We start from the raw sequence: 13,042 nt of genomic DNA on the forward strand, positions 1-13,042 counted from the left end.
ATCAACTCCAGGGTCTTGCTTCTTTACAAAGCCTTCCCTTGGGCCCCACTGCACCTCCTCTCTCCCCATCTTCTCAGAAGAGTCTCTTCCTCCTCCTCACCTGCCTGATCTTCTCCCCAGCCCAACCCAACCGGCCTCTGTTCCTCAGAGCCACTCACCCAGGGAGGTGCTCCAGGGGCTGGGGAGGGAGGCGAGGAACGCTGTGTCCGCCAGAGCCTCTCCCTCCGGCCTCAGCAGCAATGGGCTCATCAGTCCCGACAGGTCTGATCCAGCCTGACCTGCGCCCAGACTCCTGTTTGATCACCCCAAGTGGAATCTCAGCTTCTCTTCCCTTTGGGGCTCCTTTTGGGGGCATACCCCTTGGCTCTAGGTTGGGGGCAATTTCAGCCAATTGCAAGTGGTTTGAGCTGGTTTAGGACAAATGCAACCAGCCAGGACCAGCTCCAAAGGGTCTGAATCAGCTGCTTCCGTTTGTGGAGCTCAGACGAATTCCCCTGATCTGGCCTGGCTGACGCAGGCCAACTCGAGGGCTTGTGGACAGTTACTGTCAGGGAGCCCCAGCAGGCAGGATGTGGCTTGAGCCAGTCCAAACCTGTTTGCTGCTCCCATCCAACGTGCTCTGGTCACGGTAGGCTTTGTAAGTGTATTGGGGGGCCCTGTAAATGTTGGGATGGAAAAAGAAACAAAGCGTTTGGAAGTCACCGGGCGGAATGATTGCTAAGATGGCTTCCAGGCTGCTTTCCATGGTGTTGAGAACTGAGAAAATGACTTCTGTCCAATTACTAAAATTAATTTTTAGAGCTTTAAGGTTAATCTTAAGTGTTCAGGGTTTTTTGTTGTTGTTGCTTGTTTGCTTTAAGGTTCTATTTTATTTTTGAGAGAAAGAGAGCACGAGTGGAAGCAGGGGAGGAGCAGAGAGAGAGGGAGACACAGAATCCGAAGCAGGCTCCAGGCTCCGAGCTGACAGCATTCAGCCCGATGTGGGGCTCAAACTCACAAATTGTGAGATCGTGACCCGAGTTGAAGTCTGACGTTCAAACAACTGAGCCACCCAGGTGCCCCTTAATCCTAAGTTTTTATTTTTTATTTGAATTTTATTCTTTTAAGTTAATTTATTTATTTTGAGAGAGAGAGAACGCAAGCAGGAGTGGGGGAGGGGTAGAAAGAGAGAGAGAGAGAGAATGAGAGAGAGAGAATCCCAAGCGCCCAACATGGAACTGGACACGGGGCTCCATCTCACATCTTCGAGATCATGACCTGAGCCAACATCAAGAGTTGGAGACCTAAGCGACTGAGCCATCTGGGCGCCCCTATTTTTCATTTGAATTTTAAATATTTAGATTTCGATTTTCAGAGCCGTTTGGGGTTTAAGACGGAGCAGGAAGTACACAGAGTTCTCCTATAATCCCCCCATCCGCTTCCCCTGATATTAACCTCACTGTGGTACATTTGCCACCACTGATGAGTCAGTATCAATGCATTATTATTATCAACTGAAGTCTGTAGTTTATGTAGGGGCTCACCCCTTGTGTTGTGCACCCTATGGGTTTTGGCAAATGTGTAATGATGTGCATCTCTCACTACAGAATCATGCAGTACCGTGACACTGCCCCCAAATCCTCTGAACTTAGGCTCTTCAACCCTCCCTCTCCTCCCCATCCCAAACTGTCTCCGCCATTTTGCCTTTTCCAGAATGTCCTACAGCCGAAATCATATAGCATGTAGCCTTTGCAGACTGGCTTCTTCCATTTAGCAACATGCATTTAAGATTCCTCCAGGCCTTTTCATAGCCTGACAGCCCATTTCTTTTTTCTTTTTCTTTTCTTTTTTTTTTTTTTTGTGGTAAAATATAAATAACATAACGGGCGCCTAGGTGGCTCAGTCAGTTGAGTGTCCAACTTTGGCTCAGGTCACGATCTCGTGGTCCGTGGGGCGTCGGGCTCTGTGCTGACAGCTCGGAGCCTGGAGCCTGCTTCTGATTCTGTGTCTGCCTCTCTCTCTGCCCCTCCCCCACTCACGCTCTGTCTCTCTCTCTCTCTCTCAAAAATAAATAAATGCTAAAATTTTTAAAAAATATATATGTAGCATTAAACGTTTTCATTTGAACTCTTTTTAAGTGTACGGGTCAGTGGCCGTAAGCACAGTCACAGTGTTGTGCAAGCCTCCCCACTGCCTCCAGAACTGTTTTCACTTTCCCAAGATGAAACTCCATACCCATAAGACAATAATGTCCCATTCCTGTAGCTCATTTCCTTTTATCTGCGAGTAATAGTCTGCTGTCTGGTTAGGCCACAGTTTGGTTACCCGTTTCCCTTACTGAAGGATATCTTGGTTGCTTCCAGGTTTGGGCCGTCATGAATAAAGCTGCTATAAAGTTTTGTGTGGACCGAAGTTTTCAAATCGTTTTGGTAAATACCAAAGAGGGTGACGGCTGGAGCTCTAACTGGGGTATGGCGACAGCCGGTCCCAATGCTGTACAGATGTTACCTTATTTAATTGCCACCATAACCCTGGAGATAGATGGGTGCTGTCATCCCCAATTTCCAGACGAGCAAACAGAGGCTCAGGGAAGTGAGAAAGCTTTAGAGAAACGTGCAAGACTTGGGGAAACGGGACAAGGAGATGATTTCCAGTTTTTTCTTTTTCATTTAGCTTTGTTTTGCTCCTTTTCTCCTTGTGACAAAACAAACACATTTGTTTTCCCATCTGATTGTTGTTAGAGGCGTGTTACTCTCTGTTTAATTGGACCAGCTCTCTGGCTCAGAGGCCAAGGACCTGCTTTGGGTAATAAAGGCATCCCCCACACGTACACCCTCTCGTGAATCCTTTTTGTCCCACAGCCACGGTCTGGGCTCACTTCAAAGCAACAACTCTTGGTTGCGAAAAAACAAACACGTTCAAGTGGATGAATCCTTTTCTCTTCAAATGGGTGACATCCTTCTCCCCTGGGTGTCCCATGGGCATGGGGTCCCTGGGGAGAACAGGAGCGGGTCGGCACGTGGGGAGCCATAGCAGGCGGCAACCTCTGTGGATGGCTTTCACCGTGGTCCGCGGTGGACAACAGAACCCAGGTTCGTGGGGTCACGTCGCTCTGGACCCGGTGGAAAACTCAACCAGAGAAAGGACTGGGCCCACCCATGCCCACAACTCGCCTTCCAGACCCAGGCGGTACCCCCTGGGTGGCCTCCCATCCTTCCCCACCCCCTGCCCGTTCCCTCCATCCCCAAGCCCCCTTAAGTACCAATAATGGAAGTGCTTACTAGGCCCCGCAACAATTCACCCTTATCTTTTATTTATAGCTGACAAAGCTCCAAGCAGGAAAAATATAATCACACTTTAAATAATGGAAGTTGTAGGTATTAGAGCTACACGGGCGGTTACCGGAGGTGCGGCGATGTCTCCCTGCAGACCCGCCGGGGCGCATGCCGACTGCATTTTTAATTTTTAACACATATTTCTTCCCAAATTATTCCGCGTTACAGAGGAGCCACATTTATGGGGGTGATAAATTACTGTAATAAAGTGCCTCTTCCTCAAATATATAGGACGGAGCCACGCTGAGCACAGCCCAGCGCAGGCGGCCCCGAGAGAGTGGTGAGAAGTCCCACTGCCTCGCTCCTCGCTTTAATTATTCGGCCAATGTGTCCTACATTTTTAATACAGTCACAAGTTTTCTTTAAGCAAAGAATTCGAAGCGACCGCTAATTTGTATTCGCGTGTGCCGATGTGTGTGGATGTGCACGCGTGCCGATGTCTGTGCACACGTGCAAATGTGTGTGTGTGTGTGTGTGTGTGTGTGTGTGTGTTGGCCTCTGGATGCCCAGATGCATGCACGCGTGTGTGAACAAGCCTCTGGGTGCGGAGGGCGTGCACGTATTTACACACTTCGGTGGCTACGGCGGCATTTAGCGAAACACACACTTTTGTGTAGACTTGTCTTTGCGTGTACGTGGCATTCATGCTAAAGCACACTGGTGTGGAAGTGGGGGGGGGGTCCAGGCATTTTTGGGGGGTGCTGACCTGCCTTCTCTGCCCAGGCCCTCACGTGCATTTGAATCCTCCCTTCTGCATCACCGACACCCATCTGGGCTTCCGCAAACAGTAGAGCACAGAAGCCGAACCACAGGCTCTCGAGGTCATGCTGCCTGGACCAAAATCTCTACTTCTTACCTGTACCACTTCGGGGGAGCCTCTTGGTCCCTCACTTTCCCCATCTGCAAAATGGAGTTCAGATTAAGAGTATCCGTCCGAGGGCGGATGGGAAGATGAATGGGCTTAATATGTGTGGAGCAGCTCGAGTGCGGCGAGCACAAATGTTAACTATTGTTCTTCCTGCCTGCCTGCCGCGCACAGCCCAGGCTGCCGGAAGCTTCCTTGGAAAGTTACACACAGGAGAGAGCCAAGGGTGGGGACCCATGACTGGATGAGGAAGTGGCTTAGCTCAGCACTCACCCTCCTCTTGTCCCAGCCCACCTGGCGGACAGGTCGTGGCCCCCAGGAGCCCGTGTCCATCTACGCAAGTTAGCGGGCTCTCGAGGGCAGGGCTGTGCCTCCCTTATCTCACGAGGGTCCGGCAGAGTGGGTACCGTGCATATTTGCTGTCTGGACAAGCGCGAGAGCAGGTGAGCGGGGTGGGGGGACATGGGGCAGACGATGGGAGCACGTGGCTTCTCCGGGAGGCGCTAATCTAGGGAAGGAGGGGTGAGTGGGAAAGTGTGACGGGGAAGAGGGAAAAGCCAATAAGGGGGAAAAGGGCGCAGGCTACCCAGTGGGCACCTGGGGCTCGGCCCCCCTGGGGGTCCACTGAGCGACTGTGAGCAGTGTGCCTAGAGCCGTCCTACCCAGTGACCGGTAGGCTGGAGTGTTTGGTCACTGGCCACCATCCATCACTGGGTCAAGGCTGCCCCCGTGGACATTCCGGCCCTGGCGTTTCTGGGTACCCTGTGGGAAGTTGGCTCCTGCGGTGCCAGAGAAAGTTCCAGGCAGGGAAGTGGAGACATGACGGCTGGGGACGGGATAGGGGGTATCCCCCTTTGCAGTGCTCATTACGGAGCAGGGGACCTCAGAACGAGGGAATAGGGGCGATGCACGAACAGCATCCGCTCCGGGTAAACATTGCACGTGTGGACTCATGGCTGGACGTGAGGGTGGACAAGGGGTCAGTGAGCTGGGGAGAGAGGAGCTGGTCAGTGGGGTGACCCTAAGGACCACATCTTCTCCTGCTTCATTTCACCGGCGAAGGCTTCTGAATTGTCAAAGCTAGAAGAACAGGAGGGAAGGCAGCAAAGGGTCATTGCCACGGGCTTTCCCAACCCAAAGACTGATGTCAGGGACTGCCCCCCGACTGAGACTCTATGTCCTACACTTGCCCTGCACACACACAGGGTTGCCCCTCGCAGACACTTGTCCCGCGGGACTGAAGCTGCCGCTCGGGGGCTGGAACCCAAGAAGAAAACCAGAAACCAGAGAGCTAATTCTTCAGCCTCCTCCGCACTGCTCCTGGCCCACAAACTCCCCCCAGATCCACAAGCTCCTGCTTCCTGTCCCCTCCCCACCAACATCCTTCTGCCTCTTGACTTTGCATGTGCTGTTCCCTCTGCCCGCAATGCCCCCCCGCTATGATCAAGGTGGAAAACTCCTTTAGGAATCCATAGGGCTCTGCTCAAATGCCAGGTCCTGCACGAAGCCTCTGGTCCCAAGGAACGTCTCCTTCCCTTCTGCTCCCTCGAGACTTCCCTTAGATCCCAAATGTTACACTTACCAGCATCCTTCTGGAGTTCTGGGGTCCTGAGGAACAAAGACCATCCCCGTGTCACAACTGCATGCCTGGCGCCCAGCCCAGAGCCTGGTATGGATTCAGGGCCTCAGTTTCCTCATCTGGAACATGGGAGTGATCACGGCACTTACCTCATCATGCTGTTGTGAAGTTCAGTAGCTGTATTCAGAGCCACGCCTGTACAAGGTGAGCGCTAGACAAGCTTTAGCCATTGGCATTATCAGTGTGGTTCAGGCTGAACTTACGAGATCCAGGTGAAGACAGAAATAGAACTGCCTTGTGCAGGACCCACAACTGCTCTTCTGTCACCCCATTTTACACGTGAGGGCACAGAGACTCCAGAAAGGTCACATGGCTAGAAAGGGGCAGAGCTGGGACTTGGGTCAGAGTCTGTTTGACCACAGTCCTGTGTTCTCTCCAGCACTGCCCTGCCCTGGCTGTCAGTCTGTCAGTCTGTCAGTCTCTCATCCTTCCTCCCTAATGCCCTCCTCACCTCAGTGGCGCTACGAGGGGCTGCTGAGGGTAGGGGGTAAAATGTGGGTATTGATTCTTGACAAATCTGGGTTCAAAGGCTAGCCTTCCACTCCCCAGCTGTGTGGCTGTGCAGAGCCTGTGACGTCCTCTCTCTCTGCCTCAGTTTCCCTCCCCACTGTCTCCTGAGGATTTGGAGGAGCCTTTCCAAAGGCAGATTTGCAGGACGCTGAAAAAAAAAAAAAAAAAACTTCGGGGCTTCTCCTCACTAAATAGAAATTCACTTTCATAAGCAAATCTGTGTTTGTGATTCTGTTTTTCTTTCTTTTTTAATTTTTTTGATGTTTATGTAAATTTAAGAGAGAGAGAGAGAGAGAGAGACAGAATGTGAGCGGAGAAGGGCAGAGAGAGAGAGAGAGAGAGAGACACACGCACAGAATCCAAAGTAGGCTCCAGGCTCTGACCTGTCAGCACAGACCCCAACGGCGGGGCTTGAACCCACGAGCCGTGAGATCATGACCTGAGCCGAGGTCGGACACTTAACTGAGCCACCCAGGCGCCCCTGTGATTCTGTTTTTCTTAAAGACAGACCCCCAAAATATAAGCTCTGGCTCCCCAAACCTGACCTGCCTGAGACCCTCTCTCTGCTTCTTCCAGGGCATATCCAGCCCCACCCCCTTTCTGCCCAGAAGTCAGTGCCCGCCCCGCCGCAGGTCCCAGAGCCCCGATGGGGACCTGGGGCTTGGAAGATAAAGGGACCGGGACATCGTCCAGTAAGTTAGCGTCAGAGCGGGGCTTGAACCCATGTCTTCCAGTGCCCAGTTTGCAGCGGGGAAGGGGTGGGACCTGACCCTCACCCATAAGTGCTTTGGGCTGTGACTCAGAAGAATAGCCTGGTGCCTCTTCAGGGGCCCAGAGGGGCAGGGGCAGCTGCGGGTGGGGGTGTCCAGGGATCACTGCTAAAATAAGTAGCAGCTTCCTCTGAAACGCCTCTGTGGTCTGTGCAAGGGAAGGAAGTGGAGGCCCAGAAACGGGAGGGGGCAGAAGGGTGAGAGCTGCCAGCATTTCAGAGACCGAGCTGGGGCAGCCCCCACCCACCCAGATCCAACAGTCGGTTCCAGCCAGGCTGCAGCGTGGAGGCCCCAGGAGCTCAGGCTTTCCCTCCAGGCCACTCTTGGCCCGGTCCCTTCTCCTGCCCCAACGCACTCCCCACACTCTAACGGCATCTGGCCTTACCCTTTCCCCTACTTTCTCCTGTAAGACACAAGGCCAGTGTCACCTCTTCTGGGAAGCCTTCCCTGACCACCCCGTAGACAGACATAGGCCCAAACACGCGAGCACAGACGGGATCGGGCACCCGTAGACCCTCATCGTAAACAGGAGTATTTATTGTGACAGCTGGCATTTACCGAGCGTTTCAATGTTGACAATGTGCCGGGTGCTCTGCCTGGCTGAGCTCATCGAATTCTTACAGAAACACGATGCTGTAGTTGTTATCAATAGCTGCATTTTACAGATGAGTAAACCAAGTCTCAGAGAAGATGACCATCTTCCTTAAGGTCACACGGTCAGAAAATGACCAGGAGTGTAATGGAGGTCTGACTCCACAGCAGGGTCATTTAACCAGGATAGGAATGGGGGCCCCGGAAGTTGTATGACGCACCTGCACCGAGGAGGCTTACTTTTCAGCCTTGCCCTTCCCCACTCCTTGGAGCAGCTGGGAGTTAGAGAGTGCTTTAAAGGGAGAGAGGAAGCCAGGTTGTAATGAGGAAGTATTTCTGTGTAAACATTTTTGGTAAACTGTGTGAAGAGATCCCAGAAGTATTTCCAAGGCTTCCCTACGGTACTGGGCTTTCTGCTTATGGGTATACTGAATGCCATCAGTAACGATGAGAGGCGTAATTCCAGCTTAAACGTTCTTAGACCAATCTCCCTGTGTGCCAGCCTGTGTAGAAGACTGGTCGTTTGGAGAGAGTTCGCCCAGCCCAGCGCCAGACAGGGAGCCCCAGGAGCCCTCCTGCCACCTTGCCCTCTGCAGAGACAGCCCTCCAGCCCCTCAGGCCTGGGCCCTGCGCTCTCAACAGGGCCCACGACTCGTCCTCCTGGCCTTCAAGCCTCCAAGGAGGCACCTCCTTTCTGCAGCTGCATCAGGTCAAGAGCCTCATCCGAGGAGGAAGTGAAAGCCCTGCGTGGGTGAGTCATCGAGGGTCCTGGCCTGGAGGGGCCTGCCGGGCGTGGCACGGGGCGGGGAGAAGAGCCTGGCAGGAAGGGGTGCCACCACAAGGAGGGAGAGCTAGGAGGCCACCGAACGTGAAGGACGTGAAATCACCTGCAGACCCTGGTGGTCTTTAGCGGGAGAGGACGTGCAGAGATACCATCCACAGTCGTGTCTCTGAGGGCTGGCGTGGGGCAGAGCAGCCAGACAGGAGGTCACAGAGGTGACCTAGGCAGTCACCTAGCAGTTAGGGTGGCCACTGGCAGGCGGGGAGGTGGGCAGGCCGTGGGCTCTGGATCTCAACCTCCTGCCTCGGGGCCCCGGTCCTGCCTCTCACTAGCTTCGTGACCGCAGGCACACGGCTTCCTCTCTCCTTTGCCCTGCTTCCTCTTCCGTCAAGTGGTGAGGGTCCCTAACCTGGACATTAGCCTCTGAAAGGCACCTGGAAGCGTCCCTGGTCCAAGGAAACCGCAACAAACAGCGACTACTGTACCAGGCAGGGTCTCTGCAGGAAAACCAAAACACTCGGTTTCTAAATTATTTTCAACATTTACTTACTTTTGAGAGACAGAGCGTGAGCAGGGGAGGAGCAGGGAGAGAGGGAGACACAGAATCCGAAGCAGGCTCCAGGCTCTGAGCTGTCAGCACAGAGCCTGAAGCAGGACTCGAACTCACGACCTGTGAGATCATGACCTGAGCCGAAGTCAGACGCTTAACCGACTGAACCATCCAGGCGCTCTTGAAACACTAGGTTTCTAACAGAAGGAAGCCAATACAGGGACTGGCAAGAAGGTTAGAAGAAACCCAGCGGGGGGATAGTGCTGCTACCCACAGATGAGCGACAGTGGGAAGCTGGTGGCACCTCCAAGCCTGGAGGCCAACGGGAGGAGGTGACTGATCAGAGGGAGACACGAGGAGAAGGGCACTTCACATCACGGCGGGGATGGGTTGTGCTCACAGGGTGAGCAAGCAGTCTGGGGGACCAGGCAGGGAAGGAAGGGGTGGGAGAGGGTGACACAGACTCAGCACAGACTTGAGTCATATTCTACTTCCTAGTGGTGCCATCTGATTTACCTCTCAGAGCCTCAATTTCCTCACCTATAAAACAGAAATAAGAATAACACATAATAGGAGCAAACACTTCTCCAACTTTCAGTTCTCACACAGCCCTGTGGAGCAGGGACTATCACTATTATGCCCATTTTGCCGATGAGGAAACCGAGGCACAGAGATCCAGTCACACAACTGGTATGTGGCAGGGCAGATCTGACCCAGCCTGTTGGGTCCCCAAGTCCTGCTCTTTGCCACTCACGCGATGCTCCCCAATCGGCCATCCGTGGCTCTCTCCCCAGCCCGTCTCACCCGGTTCAACGCCTCTCTCCTCCTGAGAATTTTACCCAGTGCCTCCAACCCAGGCTGGTTGTCTGTCAGCATCTGCTCCCAACAATAGCACCGGACGGCAGACTTACCACTTTCCTCCTAGGCCCTGGGTCCCTGGAGTCACACTGACGTGGGTGTGAGCCCAGGCTCGGCCGTTTTCCAGCCGTGGCACCCGAGAGAAGCCACTTCCCTTCCGAAAGCCTCAGTGTCCTCGACTTTGGTGTGAGGGCCTTGTCCTGAGTTCATTGGGCTCTGGTGGGGACGGCGTGAATCCAACGTTCAGGGGGCATGCGGCCCAGGGCAGGTGTGTGTATCTGTGCGTGTGTGTGCGTGCACGAAGCCCATCGAACTCTTATCAAAACTTAGTCATATCCCCAGTCTCGGGGACAGTGCCAATTATGTCTTTGCTTTTCCCGAGTTCCCAGCCCCTGCAGAGTGCAACATGGGGAAGTACTGGGCATTGTCCGTCTGCGCTCGCTCGCGACTGCCCGTCTCCCGCAGCCTGCTTTTCCCAGGCTCCTTGCGAGGCCGGGCCAATGGGAAGTGCTGGGACGGGACTGGAGGGTGGGGGAAGCCAGGGTTCCAGCGCTGACTGCTGCCTCCTTGTCTTCAGCTCCCGCAGAACCACCCATTCTCCTGTGGCTCAGCCCCACGGCGATCCCCGCCATGATTCGGCCACCCCTGGGCGGAATCATCATCTCCTCCCTGTGCTGCTCCGGCCTGGAGTGGTAGTAGCTCATGCCCTAGCTAGACTGCCTTCCCATTTGCTGTAGGGCTTTTCAGCTCTTTCCTCTCCTGTGGAATCAATCCCCCGTATTAAATTTCCCCTGTTCAAAATACCTAGAGTGGTTTCTGTTTTGTTTTGTTTTGTTTTGTTTTGTCTCCCACTGGACCTGACTTTTGCAGGAGACCTCTAGGACTTTCCTTCCCATGGAATCTCCTCCCTCTTGTCCAAGCCCAGGGTCCCTGTTCTGGGTGGTTGGGGTCAGGGTCCGAGCCCGGCAGGCGTGCCACTCCAGGACTGGACAGGACTCTAGCTCCCTTGAGCTCTTTGCAGTGAACCTGCTCCCAGCAAACAGAACTCTCTAGTGGTACCCCTGCCCTTTGTGTGACAGACGGAGTGTGCCAGGATGCTGCGATGCTTCCTCTTTGCTGCCCTGCACAAAGGCTCGTCTGCACGAAGGCTGGGAGGACTGGCTGGGAGCCGGGGTAGAAAAGAAAACAGTGAAGGAGGCAAAGAGCACCCCATCCTGCCACCCCTGCAGAGAGCCTGGACAGACCTGTGTATCAGCAAGTGTAACTTTTCCTCCAGCTTCAGGATCCTCCCTGGGACTCAGGCCAAAGCCTTGAATTTTAAAACTCGGGCCAAAGCTCTGAGGGGAATGAAGGCTTTCTCCGTGAAAGGACAGCCACCCAGGGCCCCGCTCCTCAAGGAGCAAAGAAGCCAGGCCAGACTCTTTTGAGTGAGTGGAGGGGTGTAGTCCTGCCTCCCAACCAGTGCCCCCTGAGGCTCCCATTGGGGGCTGCTCACAGAGGTCCCCTGGCCGTGATCCCCCTACTCCCTTCTTCCTTTCCAGAGTCCGGGGTAGAGGTCACTCCAGGCAGTCCCCTGCCTCTAGGCCACAGCAGGGCCTGGTCAGAATCGTAGCTCCAGCAGGTCCCCTCAGGCCCTTTCTGGGAGTGCCCCATCCCAGGCTCCTGGCCCTTGGCCTCACCTATTCCTTTGAGGCCTCCTTCCCCTCACCCAGGGGCCAAGGTAAATCCCAGGATTCCTGGGCTCTCGACGCCCTCATGTTGTGCGTGTTCCTTGGGGTGATTACACAAACCCCCCCAAAGTAAGGAGGAGCCTGATAGCTCTAGTCCAACCTCGCCCTCCGTGGTACAGGTAGGGAAATTGGCGGTCGGAATGCAGACGTACTGGAAGCACACAGCGTCCTTGGCAGGTTGGTGGGAGGGGGTGGGGTGAAGCAGGTGAGGAGCTGGACCAAGACCCCGGGGACATGTGTCCTACGCGAGCACTCGCATGATCGTCCAGACTTCCTACGCACACACGTGCCCCAGAGGCCACACATGTCTACAAACCGTCATCCCCCCCCCCCAGAGACCACGGGCTCAGCAACCGGGCACTTAACACATGCATAAGCACACGCACACATGTGTACCCCTAACGGGCAGACACGACCACCCACACGTGCACACATACATGGATCCACGCTCACATGCGCACTCATCAGTACACACTCAGAGCCACGCAGCCCTCACGTGGCCCCGTGGGATCACGACGGTGTGCGTCATCTCACATGTATGTAATCTGCAGCATATGTCCCACAACGTGCACGCACACCACAGCTAACACGTGCGTACATCGGCTCACCAAGGCGCCCTCAAACACATGCAGACTGGTGCGTTTACTCCCGTGCACCCAGCCGGGCCCACCATTCTAGTATAACTCCCCTGACGACCGTGACCATGGGGATCACCGCGTCACATGCAAGGCCTCCCCCCAGCCTGCAGGAGCTGCTGCCCACACACACATGCACACACACACCCTCACACAGAGCCTCCCCTTGGCCGGCTTCCTCCTCCGGCTCCCACAGCATGTGGGCCGACCCCTCTTGCTGAGACCCTCTTCACGAACCCAGAGCCGCCTGGTTGCCCCTGGGACTCCGAAAGCACCCTGGCCACTCCCCCAGCCTTCTCCCCTAAGCTGGGTGGCCTGGGGGAGGGGAGCGGGCTGCCCAGAGCTCAAAGTCCTGGGGCCAAAGTCTTATTTGCTGGCGGAAGTTGCACAACCTGCCCCAGGCAGTCAGGGTGACTCTGGCTTATTGTCTGCGCTTCCCCTTGGCCACAAGCCCAGGCCCAGCCAGCCACCCTATTCCTGGGAGGGGAGGGGGGGGAGGAGGATGGGAAGAAAGGTGGCTCCTTTGCCCTGGGAACGGATGGCCAAAGAGGACTCCACTGGTCCCCAGCTGTGTGTGCCACACGCCAAGGCAGAGATGCACAGAACTTATAACCCAACCTCTCCTTTCCCAAAGGGGAAGCTGAGGCCCAGGGAAGGCAGGGAGCCTGCCCAGGGTCACACAGCAAGCTGGAGGCCCAGTGGGGCTTGCATCCAGGCTCAATCTTCTTTCTAAACCTAAGAAGATCATAGTGAGGCCCCATAGTTTAAACACAGATGAACAGAAGCACTCTGGATGAAA

At 54.8% G+C, this 13,042-nt stretch overlaps 2 long non-coding RNA genes across 3 annotated transcripts; one reads left to right on the forward strand and one right to left on the reverse strand.

Moving 5' to 3' along the window:
- Positions 1-2,337: 2,337 nt before the first annotated feature.
- On the reverse strand, positions 2,338-6,291 carry LOC147575054 (uncharacterized). Of its 2 annotated transcripts, none has more exons than XR_015243049.1 (4): positions 6,022-6,291; positions 5,762-5,877; positions 4,171-4,214; positions 2,338-2,971 (listed from the first exon to the last, which is right to left on the reverse strand). It is a non-coding gene; the product is annotated as an uncharacterized LOC147575054 (long non-coding RNA). The 2 variants fall into 2 exon arrangements; XR_015243050.1 differs by having other exon boundaries at positions 4,171-5,259.
- Positions 6,292-6,741: 450 nt separating this feature from the next.
- Positions 6,742-10,666, forward strand: LOC112850202 (uncharacterized). The gene is made up of 3 exons (XR_015243051.1): positions 6,742-7,020; positions 8,192-8,440; positions 10,456-10,666. It is a non-coding gene; the product is annotated as an uncharacterized LOC112850202 (long non-coding RNA).
- The last annotated feature ends 2,376 nt before the right edge of the window (positions 10,667-13,042 follow it).

Source organism: Puma concolor, chromosome D4 (assembly GCF_028749965.1).
Source record: "Puma concolor isolate L17-30 chromosome D4, mPumCon1.1.hap2, whole genome shotgun sequence".
NCBI classification, from domain to species: domain Eukaryota; kingdom Metazoa; phylum Chordata; class Mammalia; order Carnivora; family Felidae; genus Puma; species Puma concolor.